The sequence below is a fragment of the Loxodonta africana genome, chromosome 13, assembly GCF_030014295.1.
Source record: "Loxodonta africana isolate mLoxAfr1 chromosome 13, mLoxAfr1.hap2, whole genome shotgun sequence".
NCBI classification, from domain to species: Eukaryota; Metazoa; Chordata; class Mammalia; order Proboscidea; family Elephantidae; genus Loxodonta; species Loxodonta africana.
Window position 1 is genome coordinate 79,878,710 of NC_087354.1, and position 7,302 is coordinate 79,886,011.

Consider the following 7,302-nt stretch of genomic DNA (forward strand, 5'->3'; position numbering starts at 1 on the left):
CCACACATATTTTGTCATTGTTGCTCTCCTGTTTCACTTGAATATTGAGCTCTGCTTTTATTAAAGATCTTTATTTTTAATTAAAGATATTGTATAACTTATTTCAAGAGATGGGAAGTAAATGTAGAACCTAAAGCTGTGTCTATGAAAATTATGTTAACTAATTTTATCAAGGAATAATAAAATAAAGTTTCAAAACTGGAAGCATTAATAATTAGCATTACTACAGACCAAAAAAACCAAACCCGTTGCTGTTGAGTCCATTTGACTCATAGTGACCCTGCAGGACAGAGTAAAAATGCCCCGAAGCATTTCCAAGGAGCTCCTGGTGGGTTTGAACCGCTGACCTTTTGGTTAGTAGCTAGCTCCTAACCATTATGCCACCAGGGTTTCCAGCATTACTATGGAGCAGTATAATTTATAAAATACTTCAATATAGCTGCATAAATTTCTCACCATATGTACAAAATATTTAACACTTCTTACAAACTTTTGCTATTCAAAGTTATTGTTGACTATGACTGTATGCTGAACATAATGTAATACGTTAAGGTTAAAATAAAGATTAAAAAAAAAAAAAAACATGTTCCTTACTGTGATAAGAATAAAAGCGATTCTTTGGGGTCATGCAGCTACAGGTAGAAATGCGCTGGACTATCAAACTACGGCCCTATCTCATTGAGCCAAGATGACCAGCTGGCTGCATTTTTATTTTAACCCTGAGAATATTCAAATTCAATATAAGGCAAAATAAATCTCAGATGCATACCTTGATATTTGTTTTGTGGAAATCATTCATATAAGATCTGTATAATCTATCCAACCCAGGAAAAGCCCAAATTAAGAAAATGGGCATGCAGGAAAAATAATACAACTCAGTATACATAATTTATCAAATAAAACACATTCCTTTAAATAATATGCCTGAGATCAGTTGCATATTGATCTTTTTGACATAAGTTATAATAAATTCTTCAAGGGAGCATAATTTCTGCTGATTTCATTCATAGTAATTAGTGGCTAAACAGCTATTTGATAACCAAATAATGGTTATTGTGAAGGAGATCTTGTGTCTCCAGTAGGCCACATCTTTAAATTTTAAGACACTCCCTGAAAAGAATATTCTTTTTCATTAGATGCGCAGCTGTATAGATTTTTTCGGTTTTATAAAATAATTTAAAATTCACCTCAATCAATATATATAGCCTCTTGTATAGAGAGATATTTCATTCTTCTAGGATTTTTTTTTTTTCCCCTTGAAGTTAAACAAGGAGCAAAGGATGAATCTGAAAGTTTTGTTGGAAGAAGGATTCCTGACCAGGCCACTTGGAGTATCATAGGAATTCCTTCTTTAATAATTTTTTTAAGTAAATTTTATTTTTTTCTTGATGATATGTATCAAAGTCACATGAGAAGAACCACATATAGTCTGGAAAATCAATCTATTTAATGTGGCACTTCTGCAGAGAGGCAGAAATACATTAAAAAATAAATATAAACATTTTTTAATCTCTAATTTGAAACAAATTTTAGGAAATATTGACACACTATGAGTTGTAATATTGTTTTTTTGTTTGATGGTTTGTTAGTTTTTGATTCTGGCAAGAAGCCTACAATCATTCAGCATCAAAAATTTCAGTAGAAAATAAGATTCAAATGTATGAATTGATTTTCTCAACCTTATGTAAGACTTTCAAACTCTCAAAGGAAATGGATTGACTGCCTTATCATGGTGGAACCTGACATTTTGTTTTCCAGAGACCTTTTGGGAAAGCTTGGTCTCTACTCCATAATTAAACACATAGTGTACATTGCAGGTGATACTATATTAGAGCTGGTGCCTAAATGCAAAAAAAAAAAAAAAGATTTCAAGGTCAAGGCTCAAAATATATTTGTTAGAAAAAAACCAGACAACTGCTCTTAACTGATTGAGTTTAAAATATACTACTTAATTCTATTTTACCTTTATAATATGTATAGATTTTAACTCCACTAATTAATAATCAGCTATTATGTGTACAAAATATTCATTTTACTGAGGGAATTATAAGAAACAGGTGTTAGGTATTGAATATTTAAATAATTTTTCATTAAAATAATTTCGAGAATTTGACATGATCATGAAAACAGAAGACTTAGCTTTCTGAAAGTCTACGGGTTCAGTACAAATGTTGTAAATAGTAAAGGCTAATAGTGACCAAGTTCATAGAGAAAAATTTACATTATGGTATGGTGGTCAATTTTGTGCTATTGAAACAAGATTCATTTACTCTGGAATAATTAAATTTTGAGCATTCAGTTCCTTTACGCAATTCTATGGAATGACATAAAGGCAATCCCTGATCTCAGGTATGAAAACACCAAGTGCAAGTTAACTTAAGAGTCAAGGTGATGCAGTCTAGAGTTCGGAGGAGAGACACACACTTATTACCCCACATGAACTAGGATATAAGACACATCAATAAATTCCTATTAAATGAATACATATCTTTTAACTTCTTTTTTCCAAACCGTTCTATGTGCTATTCTTTATTTTAAAATATTTTCTCTTACTTTTCTGTAACACACCTTCTAACAACTTCCTCAGTGTGGGGGATAGGGGAAGAAATTCCAACAGTCAAACAATAGTTGAAATTCTGTTTTGGGAGGAAACAGAGGCTTTTTGGAATCCCAATCTCAGATTTTAAATAAAGAATTGAGTCCCAGGGATGGTTAACACTTGACTTACATTCAATCACTGATGGAAATATGTCTGAACAGCAAAGTGTCAAATCAAATGTTTAGGAGCATGAAACTTGTATATTTTGGGATGATTTTCTTAAGAAAGAGAAAACAAAAATGCGTATACAAAACCAAAACGTGGCCTTGATAGGGGTCTGCAAAAATGCGATAACGTGAAGCTTTGGTTTCTTTAGCTTCAGTGAAAAAAGGTCTGTGTGTTTAGGTCTAATATTTTTAAATAGAGTTTATCATTTTGTTTTAGTTATTGTTACTTGATATTTTATGAGATAAATACGTGTATTATATCTTGAAAAAAAGTAAACTACTTTGGATGGCTATGATAACATTAAAACACAGAACTTGTCTAGTGCATGAAAAAGGAGGTATTCCCATAGGGCCCCATACATTGGAAAAGGGAGTAAAAGGAGAGAGTGGTGGTGGAGGAGTGGGGTGGGGACGACTTACTTCATTTAAATAGGACAATCAGAAACTTATTTTTGCTCTCTTTATTCAAAGATTAACTATTACCTTTCTATTATGACCAGTATCAGCACCTACCAAGGAGGTTGATCCTTAAGAATTATGTTAGTTAACACATGTAAACAACTCAGTGCCCAGCATGCAACATGCATTCAGTAAATATTAGCTTTAATGATTATTAATATTGTTTTCCTCCACTTGTCTGTCAGTTTGTCATACTGTGGTGGCTTGCATGTTGCTGTGATGCTGGAGGCTATGCCACTGCTATTTCAAGTACCAGCAGAGTCACCCATGGCGGACAGCTTTAGGTGGAGCCTCCAGACTAAGACAGAGTAGGAAGGACAAGGAGATCTGCTTCTGCAAAAACAAAAACAAACAAAAAAACAGACAGTGGAAACCTTATGGCTAGCAAGGGAACATTGTCTGATATAGTACTAGAAGATGAGCTCCTCATATTGAATAGAGTAAGTCTTTCAGAAAATTCATTTGCTGATGTGGCATGATTCAAAATAAGAATGAATAGCTGCAAGCATCATTAATAATCAGAAAGTGGAATACACAAAGTATAAATCTAGAAAAACTGGAAGTCATCAAAAACAAAAGGGAATGCATAAAGATTGATATCCTAGACGTTAATGAACTGAAATCGACTTCATCATTTTGAGTCAGACAATCCTATAGTCTACTACTCCAGGAATGACAAATTGAAGAGGAATGGTGTCGCATTCATCATCGAAAAGAACTTTTCAAGATCTATCCTGAAGTATGAAGTTGTCAGTGATAAGATAATGCCCATATGCCTATATGGAAGACCGGAAACCCTGGTGGTGTAGCAGTTAAGAGCTACAGCTGCTAACCAAAAGGTTGGCAGTTCAAGTCCACCGGGCGCTCCTTGGAAACTGTGTGGAGCAGTTCTACTCTGTCCTACAGGGTAGCTATGAGTCAGAATCGACTTGACAGCAATGGCTTATTTTAATAAGGAAGACCAGTTAATACAACTATTATTTAAATTTGCATACCAACCACTAATGCCAACGATGAGGAAATTTAAGATTTTTACCAAATTCTGCAGTCAAAAATTAATCAAACGTGCAATTAAGATGCATTGATAATTACTAGTGATTGGAATGTGAAAGTTGGAAACAAAGAAGAAGCATCAGCAGTTCAAAAATATGGTCTCAGTGATAAAATAACTCCAGGGATCTCATAATAAAATTTTGCAAGGCCAACAACTTATTCTTTGAAATACCTGTTTTTTCAACAACATAAGCAATTACTGTAAACATGGATCTCACCAGATGGAATACACAGGAATCAGATAGACTACATCTGTGGAAAGTGACGATGGAGAAGCTCAAAATCATCAGTCAGAACAAAGCCAGTGGCTGACTGAGGAACAGACTATCAATTGTTCATATGCAAGTTCAAGCTGACACTGAAGAAAATTAAAACAAGTCTACAAGAGCCAAAGTACAACCTTGAATATATCCCACCTGAATTTAGAGACCATCTCAAGAATAGATTTGACACATTGAAACACTTATGATTGAAGATCAGATGAGTTGTGAAATAACATCAAGGATATCATACATGAAGAAAGCAAAAGGTCATTAAAAAGACAGAAAAGAAGGAAAAAACCAAAATGTATGTTAGAGGAGATTCTGAAATTTACTCTAGAATGTAGAATAGCTAAAGATATGATGAAGTAAAAGAGCTGAAGGGAAGATTTCAAAGGAAGACTCAAGAAGACAAAGGAAAGTATAACTATGTGTGCAAAGACCTGGGGATAGAAAACAGAAAGGGACGAATACACACAGCATTTCTCAGCCTGAAAGGAAAAATTCAAGTCTTGATTTGCAATACTGAAGGACTCTATGGACAAAATATTGAACAATATATGAAGCATGAGAAGAAGGTGAAAGTAATACATGGGGTCATTGTACCAAAAAGAATTGGTTGACATTCAAATATTTTAAGTGATAGCATGTGATTAAGAACCAATGTTGCTGAAGGAAGAAGTGCAAACAGCACTGAAGGCACCGGAAAAAGATTCTCCAGAGATTGGGAGAATACCAATTGAGATGCTTCAAAAAATGGATGCAATGCTGGAGGTGCTCACTTATCTATGCCAAGGAATTTGGAAGAGAGCTACTTGGTCAACCAACTGGAAAAGATGCACATACAAACACATTTCAAAGAAAAGTGATACCAAGAAAACAGAAATTATCAAACAATATCATTAATATCACAAATATGTAAAATTTTGCTGAAGATAATTTAAAAAATGTTGCAGCAGAACATCGACAGGAAACTCAGAAATTCAAACCAGATTCATAAGAGAATGTGGCATTGCTGCTGTGAGATGGATCTTGGCTGAAAGCAGAGAATACCAGAACTATGTTTACTTGTGTTTTATTGAGTATACAAAGGCGTTCAACCGTGTGGACCATAGCAAATCATGGATAACATTGTAAAGAATGGAAATTTCAGAACACTTAATTAAGCTCATGTGGAACCTGTACATAGACCAAAAGGCAGTTGTTAGAACAAAACAAGGGCATACAGTGTGGTTTAAAATAAGAAAAGTTGTGTGTCAGGGCTGTATCTTTTCGCCAAACTTATTCAATCTGTATGCTGAACAAATAATCTGAGAAGATGGACTTTATGAAGAACACAGCTTCAGGATTAGAGGAAGGCTAACAACCTGCAATATTAGAATGACACAACCTTGCTCGCTGAAAGTGAAGGGGACTTGAAGCACTTACTGATAGAAATCAAAGACTACAGCCTTCAGTATGGATGGCACTCAACACAAAGAAAACAAAAATCCTCTCAATTGGACCATTAAGCAATATCATGATAAATGGAGAAAATATTGAAGTCTTTGGGGATTTCATTTTACTTGGATCCATAATCAACTAACTCAAAATGGATCGAAGACCTAAATATAAAATTTAAAACAATAAAGATCATGAAAGAAAAAACTCTACGAGCCCTAATACATGGCATAAACAGTATCCAAACCTTACTAACAATGCACACGCACCAGGAGAGAAACTAGATAACTGGGAGCTCCTAAAAAAAAAAAAAAAAAAAAAAAATTTTTTTTTTTTTTGCTAAAAATCAAACACTTATGCTTATCCAAAGACTTCACCAAGAGTAAAAAGACTTAGGTCTTTGTCTTCTCAGCCATTGGAAAGGAGCAGCATTATATCTGGGACTCAAGGAATGGTGTGGTGGGAAGAGGTTTGGTTGTAATTCATCTTTCTTTCACATCGTCTTTTTTGAGTTCTACGGTTATATGTACAGGTATAGAAAGGAGACCTGTTTTATTAGAATTTAGAATTCATTTTTATCAAGACCCATGCTTGTTATATTTGGCTCATATGGATACGTTTTAAATGGTAAAGATTACTCAAACGTAATTGGCTTATACAGGAATCCTAACCTCACCTCTACTTTAAAATAATAAATGAAGAGTTTAAAAAATACAGAAACCCACATCTTGATATGGAGAGTCTTATTTAGTAAATCTGTCCTGAGGGTCGCTATAAGTCGGAATCGACTCGATGGCACTGGGTGTTTTTGGATCCTGAGGCCAAGATTGAAAACAGTCGATTTACAAAAGAACAAAAACTTGTCAATCAGTGTTTTAATTTTACATATACTGCACATAGCAATGGAAACAAATGAGACTTATCCAAAAAAGAAAAATGTAACAAAAATAGTCCTGATGAAAATATCTGTGTGAGGATATAGTATAAGACAAAATTTTAAAAGAGGATGAAAAACTAGAGAAATGCAGAAATTTATCAGAGAAGAAGGGGTATTTGGAGGAGAAATATCAAATATTCTATATAATCTACATTTATAGCTAGTGTGCTATTATTGATTCTATAAACACATAATCTATTTATAGTTTCTAGAAATATGTATGTGTATATATATATGTACACATATATACACACATACACCCATGCACACGTATATATACCAAAACCAAACCAACTGCCCTAAAGTAGATTCTGGCTCAGGGTGATGCCATGTGTCAGAGTAGAACTGTGCTCAGTAGGCTCTTCAATGGCTAATTTTTCAGAAGTG